Below are 17,181 nucleotides of genomic sequence, written 5' to 3'. Positions count from 1 at the left end.
ACGGGCGTGTCCCTGCCGAGCCCAAGTTTAGTCCAATTCGGAAAAGGCCAAATTTAAGGGCTCTTAGGCATTCCAAAGCCTATTTAAACACCTGATGAGGCACTTACATAGGGGATGGAAAGTAGGAAGCAAGGAATTACTCAAGGAAAGCCAATTGATACATCTCAAGAGCCAGATTCATCATCAAGACTAGAGATCTCCCTTCAAGTTCCTTCAGGAGTTTTGGGTTTTCTTATGTTTTGTTATCTTTATGCTTTTGAGATGTCTTCTTTCATAAATATGAACTAAAACCCCTAAATACCTAAGGGGAATGAAACCTAAGACAGATCTTGTTATTATTATCTGAATTGTATGATAAATATTTGACTTGTTCTTAATTATGTCTTCTTAATTCTTGTTTTAATATTCCGAGATATTAATTCAAGTCAACACTCTTTTTCAAAGGAGGAATAGACCTTGTCTAAGAGTAAAATTATCATAATTAAGCAAAGTTGATTGCGCGCCTAGAGATAGGGTGACAAGATTTTACCGGATTAGGGTGAAACATAATAAAGGAATCCATAGATCGAGTTAATGCAATTCTATAGTGTTAATTAGAAAGAGATTTCAACTATTCAACCAAGGATTAGGCGTTATTAGTCTCGAGAGAGATAATAATATAACTTAGGGATTTCTACGAATCAAGTCAAATGAATAAATCATCTGATTCAGAGTCAAATAATAGGTGAAGTCTAGGTGGATTTTTCCTTAGGTATTTTCTCAATCAACCGAATTTTCCCAAAAGTATTTTCTTGAGTTTTCTTTCTGTGCCTTATTAGTTAGTAATTAGTTTAGATAACCAAACCTCTTAATTTTTAGCTAGATAATAAAAAAGAAGTAAATACTAGTACTCGTAGTTCCTTTGGGTTCGACAATTCGGTCTTGTTGAGCTATACTACTGTTCGATAGGTACACTTGCCTTAATCGTGATAATAAGTTAGTCTCAAGAATGTTTCATTTATAAATCTTTAAAACCTATTACGAATATCACGTAATCAAGTTTTTGGCGCCGTTGCTAGGGAACTAGGATATTAGGAACACTCAATTTTTATTACTTTAGCTATTTTACTTTTATTGCAATTGAAATTTTTATTTTCTTTTCTAATTCTTCATTGATTTTCTTCTAACAGGTTTTTCTAGTTTATGACCAGAAGAAACCCGTCAGGACCACTACTTTTTGACGGTGAGATCAACCACACAGTTCATAGAAACCTGAGAGAAATAAGGCGAAGCCTAAGATACACAGAGGGCGAGCAAGAGGACGATACTTCAACCACAACTGAGGAGATGGCTGAAAACCAAGAAAATTCGCTACCTCCTGTGATTGCTACTGATCCAGTAAATCAGAATCCTGCTCCATGCACTATGTATGATTCTGCTAAACCTAATTTAATTGGAACTGAGTCAAGTATAGTTAGACCTACTATGCCAGCAAATAATTTCGAACTAAAACCTAACACAATTCAAATGATACAACAGTTTGTTCAGTTTGACGGTTTTCAGGACGAGGATCCCAACGCTCACTTGGAAAATTTCCTAGAATTTTGCGATACCTTTTAAATTAATGGCCTTTCCGATGATGCCTTCGGTTGCTTTCCTTTTCATTAAGGAATAAGGCTAAACAATGGTTGAACTCGTTACCATAAGGGTTAATCACTACTTGGGCATAAATGACCAAAACGTTTTTATTAAAATATTTTCCACCGGCTAAAACAGTCAAATTACGTAATGATATCTCTTCTTTTGTGCGGATGGATTTAGAAACACTTTACAATGCATGGGAGAGATACAAGGATCTCTTGAGAAGATGCCCTCACCATGGGTTACCATTCTGTCTATAGGTTCAAACCATTCATAATGGCCTGAATCCTTCGACTCGACAAACGGTTGACACAGCTACTGGCGGAACCATCAATAATAAGACACCTGAAGATACCTATGAATTTATAGAGGATATGTCACTAAATAACTAACAGTGGCAAGTCATGAGGACAAAGCCAACGAAAACAGCCGGCGTTTATAACATCGATACAGTCACCATGCTCTCTAATCAGGTCGAACTCTTGAATAAGAAAATTAATGGTTTCCTTAGTTCTTCACAGGTTCACCCAGTAATGCAATGCGAAGCGAGTGGAGGTGGATCAAGCAGTTTAGAATACCCACCTTATGGCCACAACATGGAGAACAAGCAGTTAAATTACATGGGTAACAATCCTTGATCTCAAAACAATCCTTATAGTAATACTTACAATGCAAGTCAAAGGAACCACCCAAATTTTTCATGGGGAGGCCAAGGGAATTAGAGACCACCACCTCCAGGCTTCCAACAACCACCCTACCAACAAGAGAAAAAGTCAAACCTTGAGGAGATGCTAACAAAATTCATTTCAGTGTCAGAAACTCATTTTCAGAATACCGAGGCAACATTCAAAAATCAACAAGCATCAACCCAGAGGCTCGAAACTCAGATTGGACAGCTCACCAAGTTGATTTCCGAACAACTACAAGGTAGCCTGCAAGCAACACTGAATCTAACCCAGGGGAGCAACTCAACGTGATTGCCATTCAAGATAAGGAAGGGCTAGTTGCAGAACTAATGCTAGAAACGGTGGTAAGCAACGGTAAGGATGAGGTAGGCTGTAATGAGCCAAAGCCAATAATTACAGAATATAAACCTCGTGTGCCATACCCCAATGCGACAAGGAAAGACCACTCAAATGAACAATTTGGTAAATTCCTTAAACTTTTAAAGAAACTACATATTAACTTACCATTTATTGAAGCCCTTTCAAAAATGCCAAACGCAGTCAAGTTTTTAAAGGAGCTTCTAGCAAATAAATGGAAGTTAGATGAAGCATCGCATGTGGAGCTGAACGCAGTCTGTTCAACCATTCTACAGAATAAGCTGCCCAACAAACTAAAAGATCCAGTTAGTTTTACAATTCCTTGTTTAATTGGTAGCTTAGATGTTAATAATGCATTGGCTGATTTAGGGGCTAATATCAATGTTATGCCTTACAAATTGTTTAAGCAAGTAGGTCTAGGGAAACTCAAACAAACTAGGATGAGCATTCAATTAGCAGATAAAACTATCAGATTTTCTAGGGGTATTATTGAAGATGTACTCGTTAAAATTGAAAAATTTATATTCCCAGTTGATTTCATTCTTCTAGACATAGAGGAGGATAGCAACGTCCCTTTAATTTTAGGAAGGCCCTTTTTAGCAACTGCTCGAACAATTATTTTGCTGTAATTCGAATAACACATAAAAAATCAAAGGTGACTGTACAAATCATTTGGCTAAAACTAACCATATGGTACAACCTTCTTTTCAGGAAACAGGTTCGAAGAACATACATAAGCCAAGCAACAACAGAGAACCCATCCATGAAGAACGAAGCTTACAAATTGAGGAGCTAGATGAATGGCAGACATATAAACCGAGAAAACACGATAAACCAAAACCACGCCATGATGAGCTTAATTCCTCTTAAAATCAACTTAAAGTTGGAGACAAAGTACTACTAGATGCAGCAGATCCTCGAATTGGCACTTCTGAACCGAATGAAGAAACCCCTCTTACGGTAATTAGTATTTTTCTATTCGGTACAATCGAGGTAAATCACTCCAAATTTGGCACATTGAAGGTAAATAGTACTCGTCTTAAACCATATCTTGATAAAATTGATAGCAGGGATGAGGAGTGTAAACTCCTCGATCCACCATGATCACACACCAGAGAGGTAAGTCAAGCGTAGACTATAAATAAGTGCTTCTCAGGAGGCAAACCGAGCACTAACAGTATTAATTGCTTTAAATTTTAGTTTTTAACGTCTAACGTACTAACCAAATCATTGAACACAGGCTTTCTAAAGCCCACACGGCCAGGCATACAGGCGTGCCTTAGGCCTTGTGAAAACAGGACAAAATTTTCCCAACACGGGAAGTAATAAGTCATCACGGCCGTGCGACACGCCCGTGCCCTCCACCCGTGGTCGACACTATCAAAACCAACATGGGCATGGACCTATGTACATGGGTGTGGGAGAAGTGAACAAAGCAAGACACGGCTGTGTGACATGGCCATGTGCACCCACACACCTAAGCAACACGAGTGTGGACCGAATGTCAAACGAGCCCAAATTCAAAATTCGTGAAACAGACGGGCAAAAATTAGGCCACACAGGCGTGCCCTACGGCCATATGCCCAAAAATCTATATAAATTCCTCACTATTCATCATCTCCCACCCCAAAAATCCCTAAGCCTAGCCGCTGTAACTTCATACGCCCTATCCCCCACGCCTGTGCGCCGCCTACAACACCGTTTTTGACGACCCAAGCTCCTCCCTTTTGCGTTTGTTTATTCTTTTCTCTCTATTTCCTTCAATTTTTTTGTTTATTTCATGATTTCTCTGCTCTATTTGCCTATTTTAAATGAATATTTATAGTTAGAATAATAGAATACTTTTGCTCTTTATAAGAATTTTTTCATTTTAGTTACCATATTATGCTACACTCTTCCATTTTTCTTGTTTCCATGAAATTTATGCTTACACACATACATCCATTCATTACATATTCTCGAAACATTTTTTTCATAAGTCTTATTTTCATAACTTGATATATTTGCTTAATTATTTTATGTTTTATCTATTCATATTTAGTTTTGATTTTCTATACTATTCTTGAGATGTGTTAGTTGAACTTTGATTTTTGTTTCACTGCAGATATACCATGTCATCTTTACTTGGAAAGAAAATCGCTGTCCCTGCCTCCAAGAAGAGGAAAGAAGCAGCATCATCCTCGGGTCCCATCTCGAAAAACCAACACCCATTCCTCCAGTTCCCACCAAGAAATTCAGAGGAACTTTTTCAGATACTTCGGGCCGACCTTTAGGTGTGGGATGCTGCATTGATTGGACCGCGCTTGAACAAGTTCAGTTGGCTGACGATGTCCGAGCCCTCCTGACAACTGATCCATGGGAACTCTTCTTTGAGACCATCGAGCCGACATACCTTGATTTTACACTTGAACTTTGCTTGACCTTCCATGTTCAAGATGTCATGATCAACTTCGATGACCCTGGAGCAGTCAAGTTTCATCTCGGTGGTTTAGTCCACCAGTTGAGTGTGCCAGAGTTCGGTATCGCTTTGGGCCTTTATATGGAGAAGTTCATGGAAGATAATGAGCTCAACACCCTCTATCGCCACATCCACTACTCCCCTTCAAAGTGTTGGAGGGCTTTGGTCCCTAGCTCGGCTTCCTACGATCCCAACCGCTCTAAGGCATCGGCTCTCTCTCCCTCATTGAGGTACCTATACGCCATCTTGGCATACACTTTGATAGGCCAGTGAGAGAGCACTGACATCGTCAACACTCACGACGCCTACTTTTTATGGAGTATGGCAAATGGGCATGTCTTTGACCTCGCCCACTTCATTTCCCTTGCCATTTACCACCAGACAGAGTGGCATCAGAGGGGGGTCATCTCCATTGGCCCCTACGTAACTTGGTTGGCTTGACACTTCGGGCACCTCAACACAGCGGCCTAATCATCCTCCCTCACACTCATTGGCCAGATGTCCCCACAGGGCATCTCGAGCATGTTACATATGAGGATGATCGAGAAGCACCGAGGAACCCACCCTTCTCAATTTTGCCTCACCAAATCAGCCGGGAAGGAAGACCCCAAGGACATTACTAATGATGTCCCTCCACGTAACAAGGACCCACCGTCTCAGCCACTACCTCCTCATCATCCAGTTCATGCGGCGACTTCATGCGTTGACTTCTCTGAGCGCCTTACTCGATTCGAGCAGCAGTGTTTTCGACACTTCGATAACATTGATGCTACTCTATAGCAGATTTGTCAGCACTTCCACATCTCATCGCCACCCCCACTTCGTGAACCATCTAGCGATGAAGATGTTTAAAAACTTTTATTTATTATTTTATGTTGTTCCTTTTATTTTAGTTTAAGACTACTTTTTATTTTTCTTTAAGCTTATTTTTATTAGGTTTTATAATTATTATTTTACAATTTTAAATTTCGGCTATTTCATTACGAGTAATTATTCTTCCTTATATATTTCCTAAAAAAGTTCCTGATTTTGTTATAGTTATGAAGAGCTCCAAAGCTCACTATTACTTAGGAACTTGAAACTCCACTGGGAAAGGTTCTCCACGACTACCATGCCCTACTCGACCACGACCATAGCCAACTTGAGATATAATATTCTTTTGGTGCAGCGTTTGTGGAACCTAACCTCTACCACCACCGGAGTATCCTCCTCCACCCTCATCATTGCTTTCGTCGTTCATTCTCCATGACGCTAATTCAAGGAGTCCATGAATCATTCATGAAGTTTCACTTCTCTCCCTATCTTATGATTATATATCTATCTTTATCAATATATCTCTTTTTGTACATTGAGGGCAATACACATCTTAAGTGTGAGGGGGTCTTCATATCATCATTAAAAATCCCTAAATTTTGTCTTATTCTCATGTGATCTTCTCATGCCATGATTAGAATGAATTTTGATTAATTTATGATTTTTATTGATATGTCTTGAATTAAAACTTAGGCATTCATGCATTGATTGTTTAAACATTAAGATATTAGAGAATCAAGCATGATAAGTTGACTTTTTAATTTAAAATTTTATAGGTTGTTTCTCCCAAGTTTAGGTATTATCTTGAGTTGAAATTCATAATTTTAAACATCAAAAAGCCATAATTTTTGTGAGATTTTGAGCTTTTAGAGCATCTATTATTTCTTTCATGCTCACTTTTATTGTTGCTTTGAGTGCGTCGATCTTGACTTGTTATTCCAGAACTTTCTTGATTATGCATGTCAAGACCACACCATTTGATTTGATATGTTAAGATGATAAAGGCACTTAGGTTTAACCCACTCACTCCATAAAAGCCTACCTTCACAATTAACTCTTAGTGAACCCCCTTGAGCCTAACAAACCATTCATTGATTTACCCCTAATATTAACCCATAACTCATTATTGTTAAAATCCCCTAAAATAATTTGATCCCTATTTTTGTCAGGATTTGAGTTGGAATAATTGCTTACCTATGTTTTATTCTATTTTGCATTTTGACTTGTTCTTAAAAAAAAATTCATACTTACATATTAGTTGTAATTCGGTATTGTTGAGCTGCAGTATCTAAATTCCATCTTCTGAGAAGAAGCTAACTTGTACTCAGTTGATGTTTAATTACTTTTTCAAGTTAGGAAATTTTTCAATTCAATCTCGATTCTAACCTTTTCTTTCAGCTTGTGACCACACCCCCTAACCAAAGCCACGTTACAACCCTTTAAAGACCTTTTTATTGATTTTCATCTCAATACATAGTGGTGGAGATTTGATTTTCATGCAAGCCTATGGTAATGACTTTTCATTATTGACTATTGAGTGCTTCATGTATTTTCCTTAAACACCTCGAGTGATTTGAGTGAATCTTTAGTGAGGATGTGAAACTTTGTGATATTTTGAGTTGAAGGTAAGTACTTAGATGAGGGAGACACCTATGCATTCATGATAAAATACTCAACTTGGAATGTTTGAAACTTTGATGTTCTTTCAGTCAAATTCTCAATGTATAATTACTTATGGATTATTTTGAGATATTATTAATAGGAATTATAAGTTAAGAAGAATTTACTTTGATTGTGAGTTAAGGGTTTTGCTTGAGGACAAGCAAATGCTTAAGTGTGGGGGTAATTGATAAACCGTAATTTATACATATTTTTACCCCATGCTTAACACATTTTATGGATGATTTCTCCATTGATTTGGTGAATTCGATGCTTCTAATCCTGTAATTTCATGTTTTATACTTAGGTGAGCGTAAGAGAGTAAAAGGACCGAGAAACGGGCCAACGTGGGAAATCAGCACGGCCTAGAGTTCACCACACACCTCTGTAGGTTTAATAGGCTCTGGCACGGCTTGAACCTATTCACATGGGTTGACTACACGGCCATGTCCCTTTGGAAAGGTAAAAGCACGATTTACACAGGTAGATCACATGCCCGTGCCCATTTAACAGCCTTGACCACAGTCTTAAGTAATCGCACATAGGAGTGTCACAGGGGCGTGTCCCTACCGAGCCCAATTTTAGTCCAATTCAAAAAAGGCCAATTTTGAGGGTTCTTAGGCATTCCAAAGCCTATTTAAACACCTAAGGAGGCACTTAGATAGGGAACGAAGAGTAGGAAGCAAGGAATTACTCAAGGAAAGCCGATTCATCCATCTCAAGAGTCGGATTCATCATCAAGACTGGAGATCTCCCTTCAAGTTCCTTCAGGAGTTTTGGGTTTTCTTATGTTTTGTTATATTTATGCTTTTGAGATGTTTTCTTTCATAAACATGAACTAAACCCCTTAAATAACTAAGGGGAATGAAACCTAAGACAGATCTTGTTATTATTATCTGAATTGTATGATAAATATTTGACTTGTTCTTAATTATGTATTCTTCATTCTTGTTTTAATATTCCAGGATATTTATTCAGGTCAGCGCTCTTATTCAGAGGAGGAATAGACCCTATCTAAGAGTAAAATTACCATAGTTAAGCGGAGTTGATTGCGCGCCTAGAGATAGGGTGACAAGATTTTGCCGGATTAGGGTGAAACCTAATAAGGGAATCCATAGATCGAGTTAATGCAATTCTAAGGTGTTAATTAGAAAGAGATTCCAATTATTCAACCTAGGGTTAGGCATTATTAGTCTCGAGAGAGATAATAATATAACTTAGGGATTTCTACGGATCAAGTCAAATGAATAAATCGTCTGATTCAGAGTCAAATAACAGGTAAAGTCTAGGTTGATTTTTCCTTAGGTATTGTCTCAATCAATCAAATTTTCCCAAAAGTATTTTCCTAAGTTTTCTTTCTGTGCATTCTTAGTTAGTAATTAGTTTTGATAACCAAACTTCTTAATTTTTAGGCTAGATAATAAAAAGGAAGTAGATAGTAGTACTCGTAGTTCCTTTGGGTTTGATAATTCGGTCTTGTTGAGCTTTACTACTATTCGATAGGTACACTTGCCTTAATCGTGATAATAAGTTAGTCTTAAGAATGTTTCATTTATAAATCTTTGAAACCTGTTACGAATATCATGCAATCAGAGGGTTGAGGATTTTGCTTGAGGACAAGCAAATTCTTAAGTGTGGGGGTATTTGATAAACCATAAGTTATACATATTTTTACCCCATGTGTAGCACATTTTTGGATGATTTATCCTTAGATTTGGTGAATTCGATGCTCCTAATCCTTTAATTTCATGTTTTATACTTAGATGAGCATAGGAGCATAAAAAGAGCGAGAAACGAGCTGAAAACGAAGAAAATGGGCCAACATGGTAAATCAACACGGCCTGGACTTCCTCACATGGGTAGACCACATGCCTATGTCTACTTAGCAGAATTGAGCACGACTTACACAGAGAGACCATACGTCCGTGTCTATTTAACAGCCTTGGACATGGATTGGAGAAATCGCACACAGAGGTGTCACACGGGCGTGTCCCTGTCGAGCCCCAGTTTAGTCCTCCTCGGAAAAGGCCACTCTTGAGGGCTTCTAGGCATTCTAAAGCCTATTTAAGCACACTAGAGGAGAATCAAAGGGGACACACACGATGTAGAAGGCAAGGAATTACTCGAAGAAAGCTGATTGATCCATCTCAGAAGTTGATTCACCTTCAAGACTGAAGATCTTCCTTCAATTCCCTTCAAGAGTTCTTGGGTTTTCTTTATGTTTTGTTATCATTATTCTTTCGAGATGTTTTCTTTCATAAATATGAATTAAACGTCCTAAATAACTAAGGGGAATGAAACCTAAGACGGATCTTGTTATTATTTTCTGAAATGTATGATAAATATTTGACTTGTTCTTAATTATGTGTTCTTAATTCTTACTTTAATATCGAATGATATTGATTCAAGTATGGATGTGCTTATTCAGAGGAGAAAAAGTCCCTGTCTAAGAGTAGATCTAACATAATTGAGTGGAGTTGATTGCACGCCTAGAGATAGGGTGACAAGATTTTTCTCGATTAAGGTGAAACCTAATAAGGGAATCCATAGATCGAGTTAATGCAACACTAGGGAGTTAATTAGAAAGAGATCTCAACTAATCAATCAGGGGTTAGACATTGTTAGTCTCGAGAGAGATAATAATATAAATTAGGGATTTCTACGGATCAAGGTAAAGGAATAAATCGACTGGGATGGGGTTTCAAAATCGATTGGTTAGGGACGACGCACTATCTCATGTGATGTTGAGGATTCTAGAAAGGGTCGCTGGGCCTAGTATTAGATTGTGGGCTATGGGTCGATTACTGAACGACTCAGGTGTAATGAGTCTAAGATATTAAGAGGTATTGCTAGAGTGGCCCCTAGTGTGGCTGAATATTTGATCGAGGCCATAGAAAGGATCATGGAAGACCTCGATTACACCCCTGAATAGAGACTAAAAGGTATAGTATCACAGCTAAGAGACGAGGCTTACTAGCGGTTGCTTATTGTCAAAGAGGGCACTCAAGCTGATCGTTTGACCTGGGAGTTTTTCAAGACTACTTTCCAGGCTAAATATGTGGGTGTCAGCTATGTGGATGCCTGTAGGAGGGAATTTTTAAATTTAACTTAGGGAGATAAGACAGTGGCTGAGTACGAAGTTGAATTTTTGTGACTTAGCCTTTATGCACGAGGGATGGTGGTAACTGAATATGAGCGCTGCGTTTGTTTTGAAGATGGCTTCAAAGATAGTCTACGGGTTTTAAAAGCTCTACAGAGGGAGCGAGATTTTGCTGCTTTAATGGTGAAGATAGCTGAAGATGTGAAACGCGCTGAGCGCCAGAACCGCAAAAAGGAAAGGGGTAGGAATAAGAGGGATTCAGAGCCCTCGAGCTCATTAGTGAGGCCTAAGAAAAAGCCCAGAGTTGATGGGCCGATTAGAGTTGAGGACCCTGTTGCTGTTACTTGACCGCAGCCCTATGCTAATTGTGGGAGGTGTCATCAAGACGAGTGCTGGCGAAGGATTGGGGCATGTCTTAGGTGTGGATATTTGGAGCACCATATAGAATATTGTCCACAGAGGCCCGATCAGATGCAAGCTACTAGTACGGATACTGTTCAATAGCCACAGAGAGGCCGTGGTCAGGCTAGGGGTGGAAATGGTTTGGGCTGTGGTCATGGACGGAGGGCAGAGGTGCTGGTTATATTGAGGCAAGGTAGCCAACACTAGTTTACTGCATGTCACCGAGAGAACAGAGACACCCCAAATGCTGATGCGGGTACGTTCTTTATCCATAATGTACCTTACTTTTTACTGATTGATGTTAGGTCTGTGCATTCCTATATGACATTACTATACTTCAAACCTCAGGCAAAATGTGGTAGTGTTTTGGATTTAGAGTGCGCAGCGGGAGCGTAGTAGTGTAGTCTGTGTTTTACGATTGATCTGATAGTTGGAAATTTTGGGGGCGAAATTTCTTTAAGGAGGGGTGAATTGTAACGGCCCAAAGTTTGGGCCAGAAGTATTAGGTCTTAAGTGTGGGTACAATTAAGAGACTGACATAAATATTTAGTTGTACATGAAAGTGACACAATTATGCATCTGCTTTAGTGGTTAAGTGTTCTGAGTGTTCTAAGAAGTGTCTGGGAAGTCATGGGTTCAACCCTTGGCTTCCACAAAATTTTTCTTTTTAAGGATAAAATCCCTATCTTTGGCCAGTTGGGTTATAAGTTTATTTTGGTAAAACATGACAAAATGGGCCTGCTAGTCTAGTGGATAGTAGCGTGTAAAGTGTGCTAGTGGTCAGAGGTTCGAATCCCTGCTTGTGCAAATGGCGATTATTTTTGCTGGTGGCCTTGGGAGGAAGTTGTGTTTGACCGAAACACAAAGAGTTTGAATAGATTTAAATGGGTTGTTGTTAGCCAAATTTGAAGAGATGGATGGGAGGAAATTTAGGAGAAAATCAAGCAATTTCAAATTTGGAGAAGAGTCTTGCCGAGTTTGAACTCTGGCACTTAGTGTTTTGATTGTGTAGGGATGTTGGGGAGGTGTTTAGTGTGTGGAAGGCTGAACGAAATTGGGGAGTTCTTTTGGGGTAAAATTCGGCTACGTATTGGTAATTGGTCATTTCATTTTAGGTTTTCGCCAAATAGTGGTTTTGTTTACTCTTTTTTTTCTAAAGCCGATTTGTGTTAGGAAGTTTTTCAGTATTGGTTGTTTCTAGCTAGTGCTTTCGGGTACTTTCATTTTGGAACTTTCTTGATTACTGTTCTTCTCCTTCTACTCTTTGACAACTTTTTTCCCTTGATACCTTTTGTAGCCGAATAACCTCCTTTATTTTCTCTCTCTGACCCTTTCGGTTTTTAGCCTTAGTCTTGATTGAATCTCTTCTTCTTTTCCCAGACTCAATTGATCACCTCTTTGATTGAATAAATTTTTTATTCCCTCTCTCAAATCTTTCTATTCTTCTTGCTTAAGCAAAATCTCCTTGATTGACTATTGCCGAAATTCATTTGAATTATTGGTTTGGGTAAGTACAATCGTTTCATTATAATTTTTCTAGCCGAATCTACGTTAGCTGTACTACCAAGTTTCAGCTTTCCCCTTCTCTTTCTCTTTGAGGCCAAATGTATGCTTTTCGTCTAAACATCTTATGATCTGTCTAATCTTGCTAGGAGTGTGGATTCTATTGTGGAAGTTGAGGCCAATTATTCTTCTCATTACAAGGGTCTATTCACTTTTGGGGTAAGCGCTTTAAACGAGATGTGTTTTTATTGGACTTTAAATACTTATGTATCGATCAAATGTTTCTTATAAAGGTCAAAGTATTGGAGTGGTACGTGGTTGTTAAGTCAGTAAGGACTTTAAATACTTATGGCAGTGTTTCTTATCGATCGATTGTTGGTTTCGTAAGTGACAATGGATCGAACGAATCCTTTTTGATATTGTGGTATGGATTAACGATGGTTTTAGGCTAATGAGGGATTGTTGTTAATCATAGGTGCATTGATCTCGGAAGCGTTTCGGTTACAGACCCATAATAGGTGTGTGTAACACTGCCATTGGATGTGAAACTGCAAAGGCTGAAAATCCAAAAAAGTGGGTCGACAACACCACACGGGCATGTGGGCACCCATGTGGTAGGCCGTGTGGTCGACGAGATGGCCATGAGCGTCTTCATGGGCCAAAACGATATTGGGCCATCTTGCCTTGTACGAGCCATGTTGGCCTCATGGGTCTATGGGCCCCACAAGGAATCAATCGCATAAAAGTGTGGTTACTATTGGGCTAGGCTGTGTAAACCACACGGCTAAGGCCAATTTGGGCTATGGGGGCTATACGAGCGTGTGGGCCCACATGGGCCCGCAATATGGGACGTGGGCCCAATACCATTGATTGACTGTTAAGGTTGCACGGGTCGCCCAAGACAACTGTTGACCTACTGTTTGACCGGTAAGTGTACCTGGACCCTTATTATTGGTAAGATGACTATTTTACCCACTATGTGATGTATGACTACTTAAGCATGCAATTTTTACTGTATGTACATTCATATCATGTTGCATTGCATGGGTAAGGATATATGATTTTGGAGGAAGTGTATTGAAAGGCTATAAGCCTATTACTGGCAGCTCTGCTGCAAAAACTGTTTTAGTGCCGTAACCGGTACGACTTGGTGTGTAGGGTTGGGTGGGTCGATTTTATCCTCAAATGGTGTGTAGGGCTGGTACGGATATGGTGTGTGGCGGATGGATTGGGTAGGATTCTGTGTTTGCATACAATACTAAAATGGGCTAAGGCCCAGATTGCCACTGATATTGTAATGGGCTTAGGCCCAGACTGTTACTGCTACTGAAAGAGGGGCTAAGGCCCCTAACTGAAACAGAGGGCTTAGGTCCAAATTGTGTTTACTCTAATCGTATGCTTTCATGGGATTTCACACGCTGAGTTTTCGTAAATTCACCCATTTGTTAACTGTGTAGGAAATCCTCAGGCATTGACGGATCGAGGCGATGGAGGACTCAGAGGTGGCCACTCGATGAAGTTTCTTTTAATATTATAATTAAGACTTCATTTTGCATTTCATTATGTAATAAGGCCTCTATAATTTTTTTATTTTTGGGGTTTATTTATTTTTTATTTATATCTTATAGTAGTAGGATGTGGGTTTTCAAAAGATATGCATGATTTACCAAAATACCACGAATATGCAAAACTGTTTCAAAATCTTTCGCGATAAACAAGATTTTTGAATTAATAAGTTTTAAAGTGAATACTTTTTGATAGTGATGCAAATTTTAAAATCATTTTCCAGTTCACACAAAAAGGCTAAATAAACATTGGGCATTTCAAATGATTTCACACTTTACGAAAAACACTTCAATGTGACATCACCAGTTCCAGCTATAATGTTTAGGCCGGGTTTGGGGTGTTACAGTAAGAATCTCGCACACTTAGTGCCATTTTAATAAATCGAAGCTATCTCGGTATCGCACACTTAGTACCTCATATAGCCGAAGCTATTCCAACTCCCACACTTAGTGCTATTTGTTGCTGAAGCTATTTCGAACCACACACTTAGTGCCGAACATAGTTGGTTAGCATCATGCTCAAACCGTAATCAAATATTTATACAATTTATGCATTATCAAAGCATTAAAACATAACTATAACATCATTTATCACGTACGAACTTACCTTGTACTCGGATTTGACGATTCGGATTGTTTACTCGATAATCTTCGATTTCCCTCGATCTAAATCCGAATTCCTCTTTTCTTTATCTAAATGTATTCAAAATTGACCCTTCTATTCAAAAAATCATTCAATTTAATCCTTAAACACATATGTAGGGCATTTTATAAATTAGCCCTCACATTTTCACATTTTAACAATTTAGTCCCTAATTCACAAAATCACAAATACACAAAATTTCTTTGCACACATGCCTAGCCGAATATAGATAGTGTTCATATAAGCCCATATGTTTCATTTATTTCACATTTTAGTCTCTCAAAATCTCATTTTTATAATTTAGCCCAAATTACTCAAATTCATAAAAAATTCAAAGACAAAATATACTAACCAAACACATAACTTCCATCTTCCATCAATTAACATTTCAAAACTCACAAAATCAATAATGGAATAATTCCAAATCATCATCAAAATCAGAAATTATCTAAAACCAAGCAAAATACATACCTTAATCAATAATTACAAGTGCCAAACCCTAGTTGTGTTTTTCTTTTTCGTTTATTGTTGGCAAGCATGAATGATAATGGCCAATTTTCATGCTTTTTTTTTATTTTAATTTACATTATTAAGCCATTTACATTTTTAACCTTTTCATTTTCATTATAAAATTACATATATTAAGGTCGTTAATGTCCATTAACCATATCAATGGTATAATTGGATCATAAGGACCTCTCCTTTAATAGGACATAACAATTAAGCACTTTAACAAATAGTAGACCACTTTCATATTTTACGCGATTAGGTCATTTTATCAAATTAAGCACACAATTAATAAAATTTCCACACGAAACTTTCACACATGCTTAAACACATACTGTAAACACAAAAAAATAATATTAAAATATTTTTCTGACTCAGATTTGTGTTCCCGAAAGCACTATTCTGACTAGGGTCTAAACCGGGCTGTTACAATTGAATTCAATTCACATCTTACGCAAAATAACCATTTTGCCCCTTTACTTTTCATAAATGACAATTTTGTCCCTAAGCTCGAAAAATGAAATTCATGCAATTTAATCCTTATTTCAAGCCTAACCAAATTTTATATGTTACAATAACACCCGATGAATTTCACAGAAATCAAAATTTTTCCATGGTTTTTCCAGTTTTTTCAATTTAGTTCCTAAATCATAATTTCATTAAAATTCTCTTTGTAAAAGTTTTTTATCTATCAACAACCATTCATTTTCTACCATAAATTTCAAAATTTAAGCATTTACATCCATTGAAAAATTTCTATACGTTGATATATTTACAAATTAATCCCCAAAATAGATAGATTAAGCTATTCTGAACTTGAAAATATAAAAATTACTAAAAACGAGACAAGAATGCTTACCTAATTAAGCCAAGAAAGCTTGCTTGAATGTTTTTCTCTTTCCTAGGGTTTCCATGTTTTAATTTGGGGAAGAAGATGAAAATAAGATGATATTTTCTATTTAATTTAATTATCATCTTTTAATTTTTCCACTTTCCAATTTAGTCATCTTCTTTTTTCTAATTTTTCATTGATGATTCATCAAAAATATCTACTAACTCCATTTAATGGTCTAATTTCCATATAAGGACCTCAAGTCTTGAATTCCATAGCTATTTGGTACTTATAGCTACTAGAACTCAACTTTTTCATTTTATACAATTTGGTCCTTTCATAATTAAACACATAGTCAGTAAAATTTTCTTATCAGAATTTTCATATAATATTCTTATCATAATGCAAACCATATAATAATTTTAAAATAATTTTTATTTTTGACTCGAATTTTTGGTCCTGAAACCACTGTTCTGGTTTCACTAAAAATGGGCTGTTACAACTGTCCCCCCTTAAAAATTTTCGTCCTAAAAAATTTTACTAGTAAAAAGGTTCGAGTATTGCTTTCTCATGGTATCCTTCGGTTCCCAGGTAGCTTCTTCAATCCTATGTCGTTGCCATAGAAATTTTACTAAAGCTACCTTTTATTTCTTAATTATTTTGTCTCTCGTGCCATGATTTTAATCAGTTCTTCATTTTAAGTCATGTCAGGCTAAATTTCTACTTCTATCGAAGATATAGCATGTGAAGGATCTAACCGATACCGTCGTAACATGGACACGTGAAAAAAATTAAGAATTCTATCAAGCTCTGGTGGTAATGCCAATCGATATGCGATAGGTTTGATTCCTTTTGTAATCTCATACGGTTTGATGAACTGTGGACTCAATTTTCCTTTACGGCCAACCCAGAGAACTTTCTTCCAAGGTGATACGTTTAAGAATACCCTGTCACCGACCTGAAATTCTATTTGTTTTCGTTTAAGGTCAGCATAAGACTTTTGATGAGTAGAGGCTACTTTTAAACTATCCTAAAT

The 17,181-nt window shown here is 37.6% G+C and overlaps 1 non-coding gene across 1 annotated transcript; it reads right to left on the bottom strand.

Moving 5' to 3' along the window:
• Window positions 1-1,757: 1,757 nt before the first annotated feature.
• On the bottom strand, window positions 1,758-1,864 carry LOC121209179 (small nucleolar RNA R71). The gene has a single exon (XR_005904296.1). It is a non-coding gene; the product is annotated as a small nucleolar RNA R71 (small nucleolar RNA).
• Window positions 1,865-17,181: the final 15,317 nt, after the last annotated feature.

Source organism: Gossypium hirsutum, chromosome A10, assembly GCF_007990345.1.
Source record: "Gossypium hirsutum isolate 1008001.06 chromosome A10, Gossypium_hirsutum_v2.1, whole genome shotgun sequence".
In the NCBI taxonomy this organism is placed as follows: domain Eukaryota; kingdom Viridiplantae; phylum Streptophyta; class Magnoliopsida; order Malvales; family Malvaceae; genus Gossypium; species Gossypium hirsutum.
Note: the sequence above shows the minus strand (reverse complement) of the source record. Positions and strands in the feature narration are given on the sequence as shown.